The sequence below is a fragment of the Bombina bombina genome, chromosome 3 (assembly GCF_027579735.1).
Source record: "Bombina bombina isolate aBomBom1 chromosome 3, aBomBom1.pri, whole genome shotgun sequence".
NCBI classification, from domain to species: domain Eukaryota; kingdom Metazoa; phylum Chordata; class Amphibia; order Anura; family Bombinatoridae; genus Bombina; species Bombina bombina.
This window is the reverse complement of record NC_069501.1, coordinates 363,107,814-363,131,932: the sequence shown is the minus strand read 5'-3', so window position 1 is coordinate 363,131,932 and position 24,119 is coordinate 363,107,814.

Below are 24,119 nucleotides of genomic sequence, written 5' to 3'. Positions count from 1 at the left end.
TAGACATAGCAATGGAGGAACTGTTCCAGAGCTTGATTAGACCGTTCCGCAGCCCCATTGGATTGAGGGTGATATGCCGAGGAGAAGGAAAGCTGGATCCCCATTTGAGCACAAAAAGAACGCCAAAATCTGGAGACAAACTGGCTACCCTGGTCCGACACTATCTCCTTGGGTAACCCATGTAAATGGAAGACCTCCCGGGCAAAAATTGACGCAAGCTCCTGAGCGGTAGGCAGCTTCATCAAGGGAATGCAATGTGACATTTAAGAAAAATGGTCAACCACCATAACGATAACAGTATTGCCATTGAAACAGGGAGCTCGACAATGAAGTCCATGGAAAGATGTGTCCAAGGACGCTCACCATTAGCAATAGGTTGAAGAAGACCCACAGGAAGACGTCGAGGAGTCTTATTCTGTGCACAAACTGAGCAGGAGGCAACATACACAGCAACATCAGAACGAAGAGCTGGCCACCAGAATTGTCGATGACAGACCAAATCATTTGGTTCTTGTCTGGGTGACCTGCGGCTTTAGGATAGTGGTAAGTGTGCAAAAGTTTAGTTCAAAGATTCTCAGGAACAAAACACTTACCACTAGGTTTCTCAGGAGGTGCATTGGTTTGTGCAGCCAGGATCTCCTCCCCCAAGGGAGAAGTCAAATTAGTACGTATGGTAGCCAAAATATGGTCAGGAAGCATAACAGGAGTAGGTACAGACTCCTCCTTGGACAGAGGCGAAAATTGTCGAGAGAGGGCATCAGCCCTAACATTCTTACTACCAGGCAGGTAGGAGACAACATAATTAAACCGAGACAAAAATATCACCCATCTGGCCTGTCGGGCGACAAACGTTTTGCTTCAGATAGAAAAGTTAAATTCTTGTGGTCAGTAAGAATGAGCACTGGCACGCTAGTACCCTTAAGAAGATGCTTCCATTCCTTAAGTGCCAAAATTATGGCCAGTAATTCCCTGTCGCCAGTTTCATAATTGCATTCCGCTGGAGACAATTTCTTAGAAAAGAAACCACATGGATGCAAGGAACCATCAGGTGTAGGACGTTGAGACAAGTGGGCACCTATTCCAGTCTCTGACGCATCGACCTCAAAAACGAAAGGCAGGACAAGGTTAGGATGAGCCAGAACTGGCGTGGCAGCAAAGGCAGTCTTAAGACTATCAAAGGCCTTAATGGCAGTAGGTGACCAATGGAGTGGATCATTCTCTTTACGGGTCATGTCTGTGATAGGTTTGACCAAGAAAGAAAAGTTTTTAATAAACTTTCTATAGTAATTGGCGAACCCCAAAAAAACGTTGAATAGACCGAGGCCACTGCAGAACTGAAGATAACTTGTCAGGATCCATGGAGAATCCTGCAATGGAGATAACATAACCTAGGAAGGTTACTTGAGTCTGATGGAACTCACATTTCTCGAGTTTACAAAACAGGCCGTTCTCACGTAGTCTCTGAAGAACCCGTGTAACATCAGAACGATGAGCCTCAAGTGTGGGTGAGTGTATGAGGATGTTGTTTAAGTACACCACAACACACTGTTGCAACATATCTCATAGGACATCATTAATAAATTCCTGAAAAATAGCAGTAGCATTACATAGGCCAAAGGGCATTACAAGATACTCATAATGCTCGCTCCTGGTGTTAAATGCTGTTTTCAATTTGTGGCCCTCCTTAATCCTAACGAGATTGTACGCTCCTCTCAAATCAAGTTTAGTAAAGACCGTAGCTCCCTTGAGGCGGTCAAAGAGTTCCGTAATAAGCAGAATAGGGTAAGCATTCTTAATGGTAAGATGATTAAGACCCCTATAATCGATACATGGTCTTAACTTGCCACCCTCTTTCTTCACAAAGAAGAAGCCAGCCCCTGCAGGAGAGCAGGATTTGTGGATGATCCCCCGCGACAGAGCATCGGCAACAAACTTCTCCATAGCACAATTCTATGCAACAGACAGAGGGTACACCCGGCCCTGAGGAGGAATGGCTCCGGGTTGCAGGTCTATGGCACAATCATAAGACCGGTGAGGAGGCAACGTACCAGCATGCACCTTGTCAAACATGTCTAGGAACTCTCGGTACTCCTCTGGCAATTGAGATACCGAAGAAGTGCACAAGACTTTAACTGGTTTCCCAAGACAAGTGGAAATACATTGCGGGGACCATGACAAAATTTCGGACCTGCGCCAGTCGAGACTGGGATTGTGCTTTTGGAGCCAGGGATAACCCAGAACAACCGGAACATGTGGAGAGTTTATCACCTGGAACTGGAGGGTTTGTAAATGGAGAGCCCCAACAGCCATGGACAACGGAGCAGTTTCGTGAGTAACGAGTGCAGGCTGAAGGGGCCTGCCATCAATGGCCTCAATAGCAAGCGGAACCGACGAGGCAAAACAGGAATGGAGTGCTTTGATACAAAAGCACTGTCAATTAAATAGCCCGCAGCACCGGAGTCAACAAGAGCCTGAGTGACTATGGAGGAGTCCACCCAGGAAAGGACAACCGTGACCAAAGGTTTCTCCTTAAGCGGTTCCGGGGACGAGGATAAACCACCCAAGGTCTGCCCCCGACAGGACCTTTAGGTGTGAGCGTTTCCCGGCCGTGTAGGACAAGACTTCAAAAGGTGACCCTGTAACCCACAATAGAGGCAGAGCCCCTCCCTCCTCCTAAAGGCCTTCTCCGCCACGGAGAGACGCGTGCATCCCAGCTGCATCGGCTCAGCAGTACCTGGTGACTCTGGACCAGGAGGCATGGGAGGAGAGGGAGGCATGGGTGGGAACGAACACGTAGGAGACAACGGAACAGGAGGCTTCCGCAAGCGCTCCTTGAAAGAGGGCCTCTCTCTGAGTCTGATGTCAATTAGGATCAAAAAAGACACCAATGCCTTGAGATCCTCTGGTAAATCTCTGGCAGCAACTACTTATTTAATCGCATCAGCGAGCCCATGAAAGAAGGCCGCAACAAGGGCTTCATTGTTCCAACCTACCTCTGCGGCAAGCGTATGGAACTCAATAACATACTGAGCCGCAGATCTTGTAGCTTTCTGAATGGACATGAGCCATTTAGCAGCAGAGGAGGAGTGAGCCGGAACATCAAATACCCTTCAAAAGGAGGCCACAAATTCAGGGTAATTTGAAATCACAGGTTTATTAGTCTCCCACAAGGGATTAGCCCAGGCAAGAGCTGTGTCAGAGAGTAATGAGATGAGAAATCCCACCTTAGCTCTGTCAGAGGGAAACGCCTGAGGTAACATCTCAAAGTAAATGCCCACCTGGTTCAAAAACCCTCTGCACTGAATAGGATCGCCTCCATATCGCTGAGGTAGAGGTGCAGAACCGGACATGCTCCTGGTAGGCATAGGTGCAGCAGCGGAAACAGGAGCAGCCATAACTTGCGGGACACTTTGGTCCAAATGTGCAGTGCGAGTCAGCAGGGTTTGCAGGACTAGTGCAAATTGATCCGAGCGGTGATCCTGTTCATTCATCCTGGAAATGATGGCAGGAAAAGGTGGATTATTAGCACTATCAGGATTCATGGCCTTTGCGTAATGTCAGAGTGCCAGGAATCAGACTGAGACAAGAAGTGCAAAAATAATCACACCTTTATTAATAGCAAAAAATAATAAAAGACCACAAGTCAAATAACAAGCCAGAAGTCAAAACCAGAGCAGGTAGTCAGACGAGCCGAGTCAGGAGCCAAAGCGAATAGTCAGACGAGCCGGAATCAGGAACAAGGAAAACAGCAGAGTCAGGAACAAGCCAGGGATCAGGAACCAGGAAGGACGTCAGGCAACCAGGTAATACACAGGCACTCTCACAAACAGGTCTGAGACAACGCAAAGGCAAAGCATACTGAACAGAGGCCCTTTAAATAATAAGTGATGACATCACAATTCTGAGACTGCATCCTGTCTCACATGGATGATGCACACCAGTCTGGTCATAAAAGGAAGTGCAGGAAATGAGCAGCATCCCCCACAATGCACAATAGTCAGGAAGAGAGGTGAGTAAAATGGCTGCCAGCAGCACATGGCAAACACAACAGGGAAAAAACCCTGACAAAGATGCCATCTGTATGAAGACTTCTGCCCGTCTGGAGGATCACTGCTGCCCAGTTGGATGAAGACTTCTGCCCGTCCGGAGGTCCACTTCTGCCCGGTTGGGTGAAGACGTCTCCCGGTAAGGTGATCTTCAAGGGGTTAGTGTTAGGTTTTTTAAGGGGGGATTGGGTGGGTTTTAGAGTAGGTTTGGTTGTGTGGGTGGTGGGTTTTAATGTTGGGGGGTATTTGTACTTTTTTTTTACAGGTAAAAGAGCTGATTACTTTTGGGCAATGCCCCGCAAAAGGCCCTTTTAAGGGCTATTTGTAATTTAGTGTAGGGTAGGGCTTTTTTATTTTGGGGGGGCTTTTTTATTTTGTTACGGGGATTAGAGTAGGTGTAATTAGTTTAAAAATCTTGTAATTTCTTTATTATTTTCTGTAATTTAGTGGGGGGGTTCGTACTTTAGATAATTTTATTTAATTATAATTAATTGTATTTAATTTAGGTAATACATTTAATTATAGTGTAGTGTTAGGAGTAATTGTAACTTTGGTTAGGTTTTATTTTACAGGTAAATTTTTCTTTATTTTAACTAGGTAGTTATTAAATAGTTAATAACTATTTAATAACTATTGTACCTAGTTAAAATAAATACAAAGTTACCTGTAAAATAAAAATAAACCCTAAGCTAGCTACAATGTAACTATTAGTTATATTGTAGCTAGCTTACGGTTTATTTTATAGGTAAGTATTTAGTTTTAAATAGGAATAATTTAGTTAATTGTAGTAATTTTATTTAGATTTATTGTTATTATATTTAAATTAGGGGGGTTAGGGTTAGACTTAGGTTTAGAGGTTAATACGTTTAATATAGTGGCGGCGACGTTGGGGGCGGCAGATTAGGGGTTAATAAATGTAGGTAGGTGGCGGCGATGTTAGGGACGGCAGATTAGGGGTTAATAATATTTAACTAGTGTTTCCGATGCAGGAGTGCGGCAGTTTAGGGGTTAATATGTTTATTATAGTGGTGGCAATGTCCGGTTTGGCAGATTAGGGGTTAAAATATTTATTTTAGTGTTTGCAATCTGGGAGGACCTCGGTTTAGGGGTTAATAGGTAGTTTATGGGTGTTAGTGTACTTTTTAGCACTTTAGTTCAGAGTTTTATGCTACGGCGTTGTAGGGTAAAACTCTTAACTACTGACTTTTAAATGCGGTACCAGTCTTGACAGGAGAGGGTGTACAGCTCACTTTTGGTCAGACTCGTAATTCCAGCGCTCTGCAAGTCCCATTGAAAATATAGAATACGCAATTGACGTAAGTGGATTGGTGGTATTTCCGAGTCTGGCCAAAAAAGTGAGCGGTACACCTGTACCTGCAAGACTCGTAACAGCGGGCGTTAAAAAGCAGCGTTCGGGCCTCTTAACGCTGCTTTTTAACCCTAACGCACAACTCGTAATCTAGGCCAATGATTTTAAAAAAAATCAAAACTGAGTCAGAATGATATTCCAGCCAAAACTATAGAGTCCCTACCTCTCAGAGGCAAGTTAGGGCTGTTTCAAGGAATTTTATTTTTCTGAACTGATCCCTGGGTAAACAAAATTATTTTTCAAGGATCTCATACAAAGGATTTTCAAGGGAGCTTATTAAGGGCAAAGTTGTAAGTCATGATCTTCAAGGTGTAATCACTATTGCTCCCTTCTATGACAGGGTCCTGTTTGTTTTTAAGATTAAGAGAAGAATTCTTATAGTTTTAAACTTGAAATTGTGTAGATTCGTTAATGCAAATCAGAAACTTTGAATTTCATCATTCTTGCCTAGAATGAAAATACACGTTTCGGCATGTTCTAATTATTTCATTTTTTTTGTTAAAAACAGATCTTTTAGAACACTTGAGGAAAAAAGTTATAATAAAGATTGTGTTAAAAGAACATACAAAACATCAATGAAAGAAAAAAAAGCAGAAAATAATGATTAACAAACAATAGTAAAACCAACTTATTGACTGCTAGCTTGGTTCAAAAAGCTCAAGAATTTGATAAACATAACTTATTTTTTACCAGAAAACAAAATTACTTCCAGATATCCTAGATCATATCCTTATGATAATTTTGGACATATTTAGAAAAAAATAACAATATTTAAGATTATTTTGTGAAGAGATATTAAATTAGGAGTTACTCTAATTTAGCTGCTCTATGTAGTGAATATACAAAGGGCTAGATTACAAGTGGAGCGATATTTAACACTCCTGCATGAGGGATAACTGTGCTACAAGTAAGCATTTTGCACTCGTCGGGTTGAGCTCGTAATTTGAGTTGAAGGTAAACTGTTTTCACTCTTATGATAACCAGACGAGCGCAAAAAGGCAAAGTTATAATATTGCGTGCACATTAACGTATTCCCCCATAGAAGTCAATAGAGAAAAAAAAAGTGAAAAAAATCCTAATACCCTACTCATTTGCAAACCCGATCGTATATTCTAAAGAGCGCTAACTCGACATGAAAATATAAAATGTTTTCTTAAATGGAAAGAGTCCACAGCTGCATTCATTACTTTTGGGAAATAAGAACCTGGCTACCAGGAGGAGGCAAAGACAACCCAGCCAAAGGCTTAAATACTCCTCCCACTCCCCTCATCCCCCAGTCATTCTTTGCCTCTTATCCCAGGAGGTTCTCAGAGACATGTCAGCATTTTTAATTTTTGTTTTTGTCTCTTATGGAGGGTAGTATTCTTCGGCATTGGGACAGGAGTTTTAAGTAGTCCTGTCAGTCTCTCAGTGAAGGCTTGGATGAAAGTTAGAGTCCAAAGATGCAGGGAGAGTCTCTCTGAGAAATCATCCCGACTCATATTAACGGTTTCTCAAGCAATCGGCGTTGTTGAACTTCACTCTGCTGCCTGCTTTCTTCTCTCAAGTCCATGGCGGAGGCGATACCACTATTCATCACACTTGAAAGGCAGTTCCACAGCGTAGATTCCAGTAAGATTGTTTTATTTTACTTTATCCTCAGTGTACTGTAATGTGAATGTTTTCCCAAGGGGCTACACACCTATATGACATAACTATATGACATAAGGGTCTCAGTGAATCTCTGTTAGTATCTTGGAATCGAGGGTTAATATCTCCTAAGAGAGGTTATTGAACAGGGGGTTTATAATCCATGTTTATGTGATTCAGCCTGCTTATGGGCCTGTGGTTAGAACTTTGAAGCCTTTGGAAGTGACGCGGCCTTTTGGTTGGGCGCGCTTTTTTGGACTGTACAGTTCATCTTTTGTTCGGGCGTGGTTAAGCTCCATTCCCCATTTCCGCATTCCTGACCGAGTGGCAAAGGAGATATTGTAGTATGCAGGGGTCTGGTCATAGGAGGTGGTGAGTGCCCCAGCCATTGTGGGTGTCAGGTGCCGTTTTCGTTTTAATACTTTAATCCATATTGCTATTTCCTCTATCCAGTTATGGAGGATTCTGATGCTGAGACTGTGCTCATTTCAGATTCAGTTACGGAGGATTCTGACACCGAGACTATTTTAATTTCAGATTCAGATTCTCTGTCCGGTGATGACTCCAGTTTGGCCTCGTTGACACATTTCGACCAGTTTTTGTTCCATATGCCATATGAGAGCGCCTGGTTTCTCGGGCTCAGGGAATCAGGGGACTCTGGAGCCATCCGTCTCGGGGGGGTCCCGTCCTCCAAGAGGCAAGTTCACTACCAATGCATACTTCTACACATGTGGGTAACCCAGTTTTTGGTTCCTCCATGTGGGGTGGGGTGTCGTGTCATCTCCCCCCCCCCCCCCGGAGGTTGCAGCATGTTTTTGGTTCCAGATATTGTTAGCGATGGTCCAGGCATTCATTTGAGATTGCGCTCGTGCCCTACTGTCCAAGGTCTTCTGCCTTGGGATGGGCCTCTACAGTTCCCCATGGGTGTAGCTGTTCCGGAGTGTTGTACCTTTCGTTACAGGATTGCACGCCTTAGCGTGCTGCTTATACATCTTTTTCAGTTATTAAATGACCCTATCGTTAACAGATATGGGGACTTTCAGTCTGATAATGCGAATGGTAAACCTCCATTAGACATGTGGGGTTATCTCCTATTGTCATTTGTTGAGATCTTTCCCAGTTTTTTGTAAGATAGGGCTCAGTTTGGCTGGTCCTGCGGGTAGGCCTGTGTCTTTTGGGCGTTAACCTTAGGGTTGCCTTATATTTTATTTTGTATCTGATGGGATGTCTTTTATTTGTGTTTGCTTCCTTCTGGAACCATCTGGGATTGATACTCCTTGTTACTTCTTCGGAAGTTGTTTGGACATGTTAGTCCTATGTTTAATAATGTCTGTTTTCCTTTTTTCCCCTATGTGGGAGAATTTATGCAGCTGGCCGGTTAGGACCCTGAGTACAGGCTGCTCCTGTTGGGTTTGTTTGGTTTTGTGGCTGTTCAGACACATGGCGCAGTTTCTACTAGATCGGTAGTAGCTCTGAGTGCTCAAGTTATCATTGTTTTTTTATGTTCAACTAAGCATTTGAGAGGACCTGTGGGTTCACAAGGCGGGAAAGGATTGTTGCAGTCCTTATAGCCTTCAGTCATGGATGACCAGGCAGGGGAGTGTTCTGCTGCATCACTTTATCTAGCATCTGATTTCATCAGAAACTGGAGTTCCTCCTCCATGTGTGGGGGAGGGGGGCTGGTGGCGTAGTGCCCCGTTGCCACTGCTTGAGTTGTTGGGCCTTCAGTTTTTAGGCTCCTAGATGGTCCTATGGGGCTTGATCCAACAGCTTGGATAGCTGTCCAGCTTGCAGAAGGTTTTGTATTTTGAAACCTATTGCAGCTTTTGGCACCTTTAAAGGGGTGCGTGTCAGCTGTTTCTAGTATTTCTAGATATGGCTCTTACTCTAGGCCGCGTAACGTCTGTCTGAATTATGAGTATTCCTCCATTGTCCCAGGTGGGTTAGATCTCCTTTTGGGGATCTGTTTTCTGGACGTTAGTTGATACTGGTGGGGACTTGTTTAGCTCGGGTCTTCCCGGAGCTGGGAAGGTTTAGCACATTTTCTCTCCCCTGTGTCCTCTGCCTGTGTGTAGGTGATGGGGAGATTAGCCCTGCTAGTAGGGTTTTGAGAACGTCAAGGTATCCCCTCTGTTGTTCTGTGGCCTGTGAAGTCTCTTCATTTGACTTCTAGCTTTGCTCCTTGGAGAGTTGGACTTTATCTAGGGGTGGTTCCTTCATTTGGTCGGAGCTTTCAAGTTCTCTGCGCTGTCCGGATTTTCTGGATATGTTCCATCCCTTTTGTCTGGCTTTTTGGCCAGTTGGGGTGTTTAGTTCCAGGGTATAGTTGCCTGAACTATTAGGTACCCGGACCTGGTTTTTCTTCCTGAGTCTTTCTCTTTCGGCGGCTTCGCTCCTGTCCAGTTTTGGGTTGTTTGGATCTCAGGGCTGGTTGGGATGTTCCACGGTGTTGGGAACTGGGGTTATGTCATTGCTCCATCTACCTGACCAGGTCAGTGTTGGCCCGGTCTATCAGAGTATTTATTACTCCTTGACACAGAGTAACCCATGTCATCTGGGGTTCACTGGGTGGCTTGCACTTCAAGCATGGTGGGTTCCTACCCAGCTGCTGGTGCTGGATTCCGGTTTTCTGGTGCACCTTAGGGTTGCATTCCCCTGTTAGTTTGCCAGGATACCCGTGGATTCTCTGCTCTGCAGGCGAATGGGTTGGCTGTGAATCTGTTGGGCGAACTACTTGTGTGGGGGTCCTTTCTAGGACATTTGCGGGGGATTTCTTCTTCCCGTTTAGCCGGTGGCTTCGGGCCTTGAGGATAGTTGTTGCCCTTCTGGCCTCTTCCCTTTCTCTTTAAGGGATATTCGCTTCTGGGGAGATGAAGTCCTTACTAGGGGATTCACCTTGTCGGAAGTGGAAGGTGGACTTGGTTCCATCTGGAATCTTGCTGGTTCCATGTCAGACTGTGGGGCCTTTTTTGATAGATTCTTGGGTCTATGGCCTTGTCAGTTTTCAGAGTTGCCATCTTTATGCTCGTTCCTATACCAGTTTAGGGATATTTGTTCCCTTATATTGGTGGCCCAGCTGGGTCTGCGGGCCAGGATGTCTGAGGGGTCTATGGGTCACGGTATCCTTTGGGATGTGTGGGCTTGCTGTGTCTATTCTGATAGCTCAGTCTACTAGGAGATGGGTTTTTCCTTGCTCCTTTGACAGGAGACGGTTTCCTCTTCCTTTTGGTTCTGAGGATTATTCTCCTTCTCGGGGGGCCTCGATGGAGGCTTTGTGTTCCCCTTTTTAGGGACCTGTGAGTAGGTCTGGTGGCCTTGTTTGCCTGTAGCGTGCCCTCTGACGGGGGCTGTTTTGTGCGGTCTCTTTCTTGATGACTGCTTCTTCCTTGTGGCTAGCTGGACAGTTAGTTCAGCATACTAATGCACTGTGACTACTCTGCACTGTAGCAAACCTTACTTGGGTATTCTATGGACACACACTGGGAGGACTTTGCCTCTTTAGTTGCGTTCCATGCTTTTTTTTTTGTATTATCCCGGGTTTTGCCTGGTTTAGACATGGGGGCATATGTATCAAGCTCCGTATGGAGCTTGATGTCCCATGTTTCTGGCGAGTCTTCAGACTCACCAGAAACAGCAGTTATGAAGCAGCGGTCACAAAGACCGCTGCTTCATAACCTGCCCGTCTGCTCTGAGCAGGTGGACAGACTTCACCGGAAATCAACCCAATCGAGTACGATCGGGTTGATTGACACCCCCCCTGCTGGCGGCCAGCCCTTGATAAATAGGGGCCATGACCTCCTTCCCTGTTTGGGTTCATTGGGTCTCTGATCTGGGCCCACTCTTGGAGGTGCTGTTTTTTGCATTAAGGGACTTTCCGGTTCCTCTTTGGCCTTGTTTCCTTTGGGGTTTATGGCTGGTTTCCCTTTCATTTGTGAGTGGTGGGGGACAGTCTGTTGAGCGACAGTGTCTCTTGGTGGACTGTTGGCTCAGTCGAGTCTGTTTTGCGCTCTCTGAATTGGCTCTGGACTGGCTGCGAGTCAGTGTCACTGGGGCTTTTCTTTTGAAAAAATGTTCTCGGCTTCGAATGAAGCAGGATTTTTTATTAGGTAGAGGTTCAGGCCTGGTGCCCTCAGTATGGGCCGCCAATTGTATCCTCCCGTCTTGGCATGCAGTGTCCTCTTTAGCTTGGGTATTGTTTCTTCAAAAGTAATGAATGCAGCTGTGGACTCTTTCCATTTAAGAAGAAAAACATAAATTGTGCTTACCTGATAATTTCCTTTTCTTCTGATGGAAAGAGTCCACAGCTCCCCATCCGTTATTTTTTGTGGGGCGTCCTTGTTATTCTTCTGGCACCTTTCACTCTAATATTTCTTCTACTGTTCCTCGGCAGAATGACTGAGGGATGAGGGAAGTGGGAGGAGTATTTAAGCCTTTGGCTGCGTTTTCTTTGCCTCCTGGTGGCCAGGTTCTTATTTCCCAAAAGTAATGAATGCAGCTGTGGACTCTCTCTATCAGAAGAAAAGGAAATTATCAGGTAAGCATAATTTGTTATTTCACATTCCAATGTCTTTACGTAGAAAAATATGTTTTATTTTTTCATAAATACATATTTCTACATATATCTGATGGTAATTTGCACAAATATATATTTATACGTGTGTGTATGTATATATATATATATGTATATATATATATATATATATATATATATATATATATATACAGATAGAAGCACACTCACAGGAACGAACAACTGGCTCAATGCTATTGTTAACCTGTGGCGATTTACCACCTGGGTGCAGTTTCTTTTAGCCCAGTAATGCTTTTCACAGAATAGAACTTTCCTGTAGTATATCAGTCTGATCCCACCTATTACTGTCAGTCCAGCACTGAAATACCAGGCACACAAAAAGTGAGAGAAACACTAAAAGCATTGGCCTCTGATGACACTCTTATCATCAGACATTCAGATAAGGGCGGTAACGTGGTAGTCCTAAATAAAGAGGACTACGTTGCCAAGTCCTTGAGACAGCTCAACGATAGAGAGGTGTACATTAAATTGGGTGATAATCCTACAGTGAAATAAAGGAATGAACTGACAAATCTGGTTATGTATGCTAGACATAATAACATTATAAATAAATCAATCCAAGAGAGGATTATTCCTCATTTCTTCTGTTAAGTGTGATCAGTCCACGGGTCATCATTACTTCTGGGATATTACTCCTCCCCAACAGGAAGTGCAAGAGGATTCACCCAGCAGAGCTGCATATAGCTCCTCCCCTCTACGTCACTCCCAGTCATTCTCTTGCACCCAACGACTAGATAGGATGTGTGAGAGGACTATGGTGATTATACTTAGTTTTATATCTTCAATCAAAAGTTTGTTATTTTAAAATAGCACCGGAGTGTGTTATTATCTCTCTGGCAGAGTTTGAAGAAGAATCTACCAGAGTTTTTGTTATGATTTTAGCCGGAGTAGTTAAGATCATATTGCTGTTTCTCGGCCATCTGAGGAGAGGTAAACTTCAGATCAGGGGACAGCGGGCAGATGAATCTGCATAGAGGTATGTAGCAGTTTTTATTTTCTGACAATGGAATTGATGAGAAAATCCTGCCATACCGATATAATGTCATGTATGTATACTTTACACTTCAGTATTCTGGGGAATGGTACTTCACTAGAATTACACTGTAAGAAATACATAAAGCTGTTTAATAACTAGAGATTATGTTTAACGTTTTTGCTGGAATGTAAAATCGTTTTCATTTACTGAGGTACTGAGTGAATAAATGTTTGGGCACTGTTTTTCCACTTGGCAGTTGCTTAATCTGTTTTTCTGACAGTTTCTGTTCTCCCTCACTGCTGTGTGTGAGGGGGAGGGGCCGTTTTTTTGGCGCTTTTACTGCATCAAATATTTCAGTCAGCAACTCATTGTATTCCCTGCATGATCCGGTTCATCTCTACAGAGCTCAGGGGTCTTCAAAACTTATTTTGAGGGAGGTAATTTCTCTCAGCAGAGCTGTGAGAATTATAGTTTGACTGAGATAAAAAACGTTTATTCTGTAATTTGTTTCCTGCTTTCAGAATTTGTTATCTTTGCTAATGGGATTAAACCTTTGCTAAAGTTGTGTTGTTTACAAGGATTGAGGCTATAACTGTTTCAATTTATTAATTTTCAACTGTCATAGATCTTCTGTGCTTCTTAAAGGCACAGTACGTTTTAATATTATTCTAATTGAATTGTATTTCCAAGTTACAAGTTTATTTGCTAGTGTGTTAAACATGTCTGATTCAGAGGATGATACCTGTGTCATTTGTTGCAATGCCAAAGTGGAGCCCAATAGAAATTTATGTACTAACTGTATTGATGCTACTTTAAATAAAAGTCAATCTGTACAAATTGAACAAATTTCACCAAACAACGAGGGGAGAGTTATGCCGACTAACTCGCCTCACGTGTCAGTACCTACATCTCCCGCTCAGAGGGAGGTGCGTGATATTGTAGCGCCGAGTACATCTGGGCGGCCATTACAAATCACATTACAGGATATGGCTACTGTTATGACTGAGGTTTTGGCTAAATTACCAGAACTAAGAGGTAAGCGTGATCACTCTGGGGTGAGAACAGAGTGCGCTGATAATATTAGGGCCATGTCAGACACTGCGTCACAGGTGGCAGAACATGAGGACGGAGAACTTCATTCTGTGGGTGACGGTTCTGATCCAAACAGACTGGATTCAGATATTTCAAATTTTAAATTTAAACTGGAAAACCTCCGTGTATTACTAGGGGAGGTGTTAGCGGCTCTGAATGATTGTAACACAGTTGCAATACCAGAGAAAATGTGTAGGTTGGATAAATATTTTGCGGTACCGACGAGTACTGAGGTTTTTCCTATACCTAAGAGACTTACTGAAATTGTTACTAAGGAGTGGGATAGACCCGGTGTGCCGTTCTCACCCCCTCCGATATTTAGAAAAATGTTTCCAATAGACGCCACCACAAGGGACTTATGGCAAACGGTCCCTAAGGTGGAGGGAGCAGTTTCTACCTTAGCTAAGCGTACCACTATCCCGGTGGAGGATAGCTGTGCTTTTTCAGATCCAATGGATAAAAAGTTAGAGGGTTACCTTAAGAAAATGTTTGTTCAACAAGGTTTTATATTGCAACCCCTTGCATGCATTGCGCCGATCACGGCTGCAGCGGCATTCTGGATTGAGTCTCTGGAAGAGAACATTGGTTCAGCTACTCTGGACGACATTACGGACAGGCTTAGAGTCCTTAAACTAGCTAATTCATTCATTTCGGGGGCCGTAGTAAATCTTACTAAACTTACGGCAAAGAATTCAGGATTCGCCATTCAGGCACGCAGGGCGCTGTGGCTAAAATCCTGGTCAGCTGATGTTACTTCTAAGTCTAAATTGCTTAATATACCTTTCAAAGGGCAGACCTTATTCGGGCCCGGGTTGAAAGAGATTATCGCTGACATTACAGGAGGTAAAGGCCATGCCCTGCCTCAGGACAAAGCCAAAGCCAAGACTAGACAGTCTAATTTTCGTTCCTTTCGTAATTTCAAAGCTGGAGCAGCATCAACTTCCTCTGCACCAAAACAGGAAGGAGCTGTTGCTCGCTACAGACAAGGCTGGAAACCTAACCAGTCCTGGAACAAGGGCAAGCAGACTAGGAAACCTGCTGCTGCCCCTAAGACAGCATGAATTGAGGGCCCCCGATCCGGGATCGGATCTAGTGGGGGGCAGACTTTCTCTCTTCGCCCAGGCTTGGGCAAGAGATGTTCAGGATCCCTGGGCGCTAGAGATAATATCTCAGGGATACCTTCTGGACTTCAAATACTCTCCTCCAAGAGAGAGATTTCATCTGTCAAGATTGTCAACAATCCAGACAAAGAAAGAGGCGTTTCTACGCTGCGTACAAGAGCTCTTGTTAATGGGAGTAATCCATCCAGTTCCACGATCGGAACAGGGACAGGGGTTTTACTCAAATCTGTTTGTGGTTCCCAAAAAAGAGGGAACTTTCAGACCAATCCTGGACTTAAAGATCCTAAACAAATTCCTAAGAGTTCCATCGTTCAAGATGGAGACTATTCGGACAATTTTACCTATGATCCAAGAGGGTCAGTACATGACCACTGTAGATTTAAAAGATACTTACCTTCACATACCGATTCACAAAGATCATTATCGGTACCTAAGGTTTGCCTTCCTAGACAGGCATTACCAGTTTGTGGCTCTTCCATTCGGATTGGCTACAGCTCCAAGAATCTTCACAAAGGTTCTGGGTGCTCTTCTGGCGGTACTAAGACCGCGGGGAATCTCGGTAGCTCCATACCTAGACGACATTCTGATACAAGCTTCAAGCTTTCAAACTGCCAAGTCTCATACAGAGTTAGTGCTGGCATTTCTAAGTTCACATGGATGGAAGGTGAACGAAAAGAAAAGTTCACTCGTTCCACTCACAAGAGTTCCCTTCCTGGGGACTCTTATAGATTCTGTAGAAATGAAGATTTACCTGACAGAGGACAGGCTAACAAGACTTCAAAGTGCTTGCCGCACCCTTCATTCCATTCAACACCCGTCAGTGGCTCAATGCATGGAGGGAATCGGCTTAATGGTAGCGGCAATGGACATAGTACCCTTTGCACGCTTACACCTCAGACCACTGCAACTGTGCATGCTAAGTCAGTGGAATGGGGATTACTCAGACTTATCCCCTTCTCTGAATCTGGATCAAGAGACCAGAAATTCTCTTCTATGGTGGCTTTCTCGGCCACATCTGTCCAGGGGGATGCCATTCAGCAGACCAGACTGGACAATTGTAACAACAGACGCCAGCCTTCTAGGTTGGGGTGCCGTCTGGAATTCTCTGAAGGCTCAGGGACAATGGAGTCAGGAGGAGAGTCTCCTGCCAATAAACATTCTGGAATTGAGAGCAGTTCTCAATGCCCTCCTGGCTTGGCCCCAGTTGACAACTCGGGGGTTCATCAGGTTTCAGTCGGACAACATCACGACTGTAGCTTACATCAACCATCAGGGAGGGACAAGAAGCTCCCTAGCTATGATGGAAGTATCAAAGATAATTCTCTGGGCAGAGTCTCACTCTTGCCACCTGTCAGCACTCCCGGGAGTGGAGAACTGGGAGGCGGATTTCTTAAGTCGTCAGACTTTTCATCCGGGGGAGTGGGAACTTCATCCGGAGGTCTTTGCCCAAATACTTCGACGTTGGGGCAAACCAGAGATAGATCTCATGGCGTCTCGACAGAACGCCAAGCTTCCTCGTTACGGGTCCAGATCCAGGGATCCAGGAGCAGTCCTGATAGATGCTCTGACAGCACCTTGGGACTTCAGGATGGCTTACGTGTTTCCACCCTTCCTGTTGCTTCCGCGATTGATTGCCAGAATCAAACAAGAGAGAGCATCAGTGATTCTAATAGCACCTGCGTGGCCACGCAGGACTTGGTATGCAGACCTGGTGGACATGTCATCCTGTCCACCTTGGTCTCTACCTCTGAAACAGGACCTTCTGATACAGGGTCCCTTCAAACATCAAAATCTAACTTCTCTGAAGCTGACTGCTTGGAAATTGAACGCTTGATTTTATCAAGACGTGGGTTTTCTGAGTCAGTTATTGATACCTTAATACAGGCTAGGAAACATGTTACCAGAAAGATTTACCATAAGATATGGCGTAAATACCTATATTGGTGTGAATCCAAAGGTTACTCTTGGAGTAAGGTTAGGATTCCTAGGATATTGTCTTTTCTACAAGAAGGTTTAGAAAAGGGTTTATCTGCTAGTTCATTAAAGGGACAGATCTCAGCTCTGTCCATTCTGTTACACAAACGTCTGTCAGAAGTTCCTGACGTCCAGGCTTTTTGTCAGGCTTTGACCAGGATTAAGCCTGTGTTTAAAACTGTTGCTCCACCATGGAGTTTAAACCTTGTTCTTAATGTTTTACAGGGCGTTCCGTTTGAACCCCTTCATTCCATTGATATAAAGTTGTTATCTTGGAAAGTTCTATTTTTAATGGCTATTTCCTCGGCTCGAAGAGTCTCTGAATTATCAGCCTTACATTGTGATTCTCCTTATTTGATTTTTCATTCGGATAAGGTAGTCCTGCGTACTAAACCTGGGTTCTTACCTAAGGTAGTTACTAACAGGAATATCAATCAAGAGATTGTTGTTCCTTCTTTATGCCCAAATCCTTCTTCAAAGAAGGAACGTCTACTGCACAACCTGGATGTAGTCCGTGCTCTAAAATTTTACTTACAGGCAACTAAGGAATTTCGACAAACGTCTTCTCTGTTTGTCATTTACTCTGGGCAGAGGAGAGGTCAAAAAGCTTCCGCTACCTCTCTTTCTTTTTGGCTTCGTAGCATAATTCGTTTAGCTTATGAGACTGCTGGACAGCAGCCTCCTGAAAGAATTACAGCTCATTCTACTAGAGCTGTGGCTTCCACTTGGGCCTTCAAGAATGAGGCCTCTGTTGAACAGATTTGCAAGGCTGCAACTTGGTTTTCGCTTCATACTTTTTCCAAATTTTACAAATTTGACACTTTTGCTTCATCGGAGGCTATTTTTGGGAGAAAGGTTCTTCAGGCAGTGGTTCCTTCTGTATAAAGAGCCTGCCTATCCCTCCCGTCATCCGTGTACTTTTGCTTTGGTATTGGTATCCCAGAAGTAATGATGACCCGTGGACTGATCACACTTAACAGAAGAAAACATAATTTATGCTTACCTGATAAATTCCTTTCTTCTGTAGTGTGATCAGTCCACGGCCCGCCCTGTTTTTAAGGCAGGTAAATATTTTTTAATTTATACTCCAGTCACCACTTCACCCTTGGCTTTTCCTTTCTCGTTGGTCCTTGGTCGAATGACTGGGAGTGACGTAGAGGGGAGGAGCTATATGCAGCTCTGCTGGGTGAATCCTCTTGCACTTCCTGTTGGGGAGGAGTAATATCCCAGAAGTAATGATGACCCGTGGACTGATCACACTACAGAAGAAAGGAATTTATCAGGTAAGCATAAATTATGTTTTTTCACTATCTCCCAAAAACTCCTAAAAATGTATTAAGTCCGCAAGGTAGACCTATCATAGTGGGCATAGACTCTCTAAATGAGCTCATAGATTCTTTTTTACAACCTCTAGTCAGAGATTTGCCAAGCTATATACAAGACACTACGGCCCTTTTAAATAAAATTCACCCAGGTGGTAAACCGCCATAGAACAGGCTAACAATAGTATTGAGCCAGTTGTACGTTCCTGTGAGTGTGCTTCTCTTTGTGTGTATTTAGTCTTCCTATGGGAAAAAGGGGAAACCAGACATGGATTCCTTGCTCAGTGTGCTTAGAGGAATATGGCTACACCTCACTGACGAGGCCCAATGAAGGCCAAAACGATCGACCATAATAGGCGGGATCAGACTGATATACTACAGGAAAGTTCTTCTCTGTGTAAAGCATTACTGGGCTAAAATAATCTCCACCAGGTGGTAAATTGCCATAGAACAGGCTAACAATAGTATTAAGCCAGTTGTTTGTTCCTGTGAGTGTTCTTCTCTCTCTGTGTGTATGTGTGTATATACTGTGTGTGTGTGTGTGTGTGTATGTGTGTGTATATATATATATACAGGGAGTGCAGAATTATTAGGCAAATGAGTATTTTGACCACATCATCCTCTTTATGCATGTTGTCTTATTCCAAGCTGTATAGGCTCGAAAGCCTACTACCAATTAAGCATATTAGGTGATGTGCATCTCTGTAATGAGAAGGGGTGTGGTCTAATGACATCAACACCCTATATCAGGTGTGCATAATTATTAGGCAACTTCCTTTCCTTTGGCAAAATGGGTCAAAAGAAGGACTTGACAGGCTCAGAAAAGTCAAAAATGGTGAGATATCTTGCAGAGTGATGCAGCACTCTTAAAATTGCAAAGCTTCTGAAGCGTGATCATCGAACAATCAAGCGTTTCATTCAAAATAGTCAACAGGGTCGCAAGAAGCGTGTGGAAAAACCAAGGCGCAAAATAACTGCCCATGAACTGAGAAAAGTCAAGCGTGCAGCTGCCAAGATGCCACTTGCCACCAGTTTGGCCATATTTCAGAGCTGCAACATCACTGGAGTGCCCAAAAGCACAAGGTGTGCAATACTCAGAGACATGGCCAAGGTAAGAAAGGCTGAAAGATGACCACCACTGAACAAGACACACAAGCTGAAACGTCAAGACTGGGCCAAGAAATATCTCAAGACTGATTTTTCTAAGGTTTTATGGACTGATGAAATGAGAGTGAGTCTTGATGGGCCAGATGGATGGGCCCGTGGCTGGATTGGTAAAGGGCAGAGAGCTCCAGTCCGACTCAGACGCCAGCAAGGTGGAGGTGGAGTACTGGTTTGGGCTGGTATCATCAAAGATGAGCTTGTGGGGCCTTTTCGGGTTGAGGATGGAGTCAAGCTCAACTCCCAGTCCTACTGCCAGTTTCTAGAAGACACCTTCTTCAAGCAGTGGTACAGGAAGAAGTCTGCAAACTTCAAGAAAAACATGATTTTCATGCAGGACAATGCTCCATCACACGCGTCCAAGTACTCCACAGCGTGGCTGGCAAGAAAGGGTATAAAAGAAGAAAATCTAATGACATGGCCTCCTTGTTCACCTGATCTGAACCCCATTGAGAACCTGTGGTCCATCATCAAATGTGAGATTTACAAGGAGGGAAAACAGTACATATCTCTGAACAGTGTCTGGGAGGCTGTGGTTGCTGCTGCACGCAATGTTGATGGCGAACAGATCAAAACACTGACAGAATGCATGGATGGCAGGCTTTTGAGTGTCCTTGCAAAGAAAGGTGGCTATATTGGTCACTGATTTGTTTTTGTTTTGTTTTTGAATGTCAGAAATGTATATTTGTGAATGTTGAGATGTTATATTGGTTTCACTGGTAAAAATAAATAATTGAAATGGGTATATATTTGTTTTTTGTTAAGTTGCCTAATAATTATGCACAGTAATAGTCACCTGCACACACAGATATCCCCCTAAAATAGCTATAACTAAAAACAAACTAAAAACTACTTCCAAAACTATTCAGCTTTGATATTAATGAGTTTTTTGGGTTCATTGAGATGGTTGTTGTTCAATAATAAAATTAATCCTCAAAAATACAATTTGCCTAATAATTCTGCACTCGCTGTATATATATATATATATATATATATATATATATATATATATGTATGTATGTATGTGTGTGTGTGTGTGTGTATGTATGTATGTATGTATGTATGTATATAAATATATATATATATATATATATATATATATATATTTATATATATATATATATATACACACACTAGTTGTGGGGGATGGTGGCACTCATTTAGAAAGGCTTTGGTGAATTACACCAGAAGTAAATGTGCAAGCAGTCACAAAATATTATAAGAATACACCATATAAAGAGAAGGCTAATGAGAAAATAAACAGAAGCCAAAGCGTGACACAGGCTGCACCAAAAACAACATACTTTATTTACAGCTTATTGATACACAGTAGAAAATCTCTTTCCAATCAGAGTGCAACTGTGTAGCTGATATATAGACAAAGGATACACTAGAAATGACAAAGGTTATCTAAACAGACATCTGTTACTTTATACCTATATCATAACATAAACCATTGTTTACATGTCTATAACTTTAGGACAGATATAGTATACTATATATGCCATACATGCATTAAACATTCCTTAGAACAAACTGTACAATTGGAGCATGCTCCTTGCAATTGTCCCAAATAAAGACAGCAGCTGTAAATGGAAGCTAGTAGGTATAAGGAGCACTTAGTGCAACTGCACGCTCCAATCCAGATGAAAGAAATGAATAGACGGTTTCTGTGTGTCACATGCAAAGCATAATATTACCAACTTCCTCGGTAGGTTTACTCCATAGCCTCTTTTTCTCAATTGAGGCCTAACACGGGACCCTCTTTTCCAGACTTGGTAATTACAGCTTGTACTTTGTCGTTCCTTTGTTTGCAAGCTTAATCCTTTACAGCAGCGATTTCAGCTTATCTCAAGCGTCTGTTTTGAGTATTCGCTTAACTCATTTGATGAACAAACTTTGCATTGAGAGCTTGGTTCACCTTCACCAAACAGCTCACAGGAGTGTGTTAATTGCGGGATTGATGACGCGTTTCGCCCCTCCCCTTAATGGGCTGTCTTTGGGGCTTCGTCAGATGACATATAACTGTAAGGAGTAAGGTTTAATTACTATTAGTGTATTTATTTACATTGATATGATAAGTGGGGTATGCACATATGCCTTTCAGAACCAAGTAGGATTAGGTTAATAATTGCTACTTAATGTTTAAATGTGTAAACATATTGTCAGTAAATGTCCATTTAAGAGAGAGAAGGTGATACCTGAGGGCTGGGCTTAAGTTGTATAAAGGAAGGCACACAGGTGTCTAGCAATACAGCCCTGGTGAGGCCTCTGTTTGATGATATCAAAGAGGTGAAACGTACATGGCGTTGGTTTGCTGAGACCTTATATGCTATTTGAATGGCACTTTAAAACACAGCATCATCCTATGTAGGAGCAAAGGAAGGCAGCTCCCACATGCTGAAAAAGCCTTAAAAGTAAAAGGAAAATTGAGCTTTGAGTTGCTATTTGAAACTCCCCCGGACTGTATTTGCATACCTGCTTGGAAACACTGCACCTGGTTGCAGTGAGCAGAGGGTGATGACATCAGGCCTAAGAGCACGCTGGAAATACCTGCATGTGTGAGAAGCAGGGAGACTGTGTATTATGAGAGCAGAGCTCTTTGGAGATCCAAGCTACTGATGATCTGAATAACTGCTAACAACTTCTGCAGATCCGGTAAGAGGAGAAAGGCTAGCAGATGCAGCTTGACCTAAAGAGCAGTTGTAAACTGCGGTCACTGGCTGTAGTCTGTAAACCTACAAGCAAAGTTTGTATCAGCTCATTGGAAGCAACATGTCAGAGTGTGATTAAAGGGCAATAATACCAAATGTTTAAACACTTGAAAGTGATGCAGTATAGCTGTAAAAAGCTGACTAGAAAATATCACCTGAACATCTCTATGTAAAAAAGAAAGATATTTTACCTCAAAGTTCCTCAGTAGCCACATTCCATTGTAAAGGATTTCTAAGCAGCATATCAGTATGTCTGTCCCGGGACAGCTGAAAGGATGAGCCTCGTGCACTCTCATGTTATTTCCCTATTCAGTGTAACAATTAAATCTCATGAGAGTCAAGTCAAATCTCATGAGATCACAGTAAAAGAGTTCATGATTGGCTGCTGTTCATTTCTTCATTTATTTATTTTTTTTACCTGCAGCTGGGAGCAGCTGAGTATAACTTTTTACACAGAACTTACACTGCTGAGCTGAGGAGATTGTGAGGTAAAATATCTTCCTTTTTTACATAGAGATGCTCAGGTGATATTTTCCTGTCAGCTTTTTACAGTTATACTGCATCAGTTTCAAGTGATTTAGCATATGAGTATTAGGTCCCTTTAAACAGCTCTGATTAATGATAAAGCATTTAAGGGAGCTGTGATTTTGGCTCAATACAGTTTGAATATAACTGCTATGGTTTGTTAAAACACACAGGATGGACAATCCAAAAATATTTTCTTTATGTTTTTGGATGATGAACTAAAATTGCTCAAAAACTATGATTAATAATCTGGTATCAGCAATGGACGATGTGTGCCTATCTAAATATGCTATAAGGTCTTAAAGGGACATACCTAGTATTGCATCCATATGTTTAGTGTTTAAGTAAATGGTTTAAATAAGCACTTAGATGTATAGATATATTTGGTTCTAATTTCACATGGGAATTAATTGTGTCTGGGAGATGCATGTATATGAAAAATAAAAATACGTTTAATACTAAGAGTGCTGATTTCCCTTACTTTAGGAAAGAGGTTTAATCATACCTCTTTCATTATTCTCTCTTTTTTAAGGGTTAATATATATATATATATACAAACACACATATGTGGTTTGTATTTTTATGCTCGCAGAGTGTATTGGACATTGAGAAACATGTAACATCAGATTCTGCAGTGTTAAATAAACTTTTTATTGAAAAATTAATATGTTAAAGTAATTTTTAAGAAAATCGCGATTAAATCGCAATCGCAGGTTTTTTCCCCCTGTATGTATATATATATATATATATATATATATATATATATATATATATATATATATATATATATATATATATATATATATATATATAAAAGTTCATGAAATCAGCCTGCACATACTTCATTTAAAACATCCAATTTATTCAACAAATTTAAAAGGATTTGGCTGCTAGAAACACAGCTCACAACAATAGCACAAGGTAGCAGTCTATATATATATATATATTTAGACATGTGTATGTATGTATCTCAATGTAAAAGTCCTTAGCCTGCCTTTTTTTTCTAACACCCGAAACCTCATATCTTTGAGCCCTTTTTTTAATATTTTTTATTAGATGGTAACTATTAGCGCTCCATTAGTATCTGGTGCAAAATGTTTTAAAATATATGAAAGAATGTAAAAAAAAAGTTTATGCTTTTATTTTATTTTTTTAATGGACTTTGTAGAGGAACTCTAGACAAGGTTCTTCACTCTAGGCAAGGTTCACCACAAGGCTGAATATATCTACTTAATTCAGTACAACCTCATTATCAATTATTTGTAGAGCAACAACATATTCAGCATGCCTTAGGACATGCATTATCTTATATTTATTTATTTATATTTATATTTTTATAAAAATGACACCATGGGTCATATTCCCTCCTTTACTTTTTTTTTAAATTAAATTTAAAAACTTAAGTGTTGCTGGCTAACTATGATTTAATTTTGTTTTATTTTTGAATAACAAATAATGTCACAAAATGGCCCATTATACTTGACAAATATGTATGGTATACATAAGGAAGAATTAATATAATTTTGCAAACTAGTGATGGACAACTTTCAAATTTTTGGTATTTTGGAGCAAGACTCACTGGGAACGTTCTCTATTGAG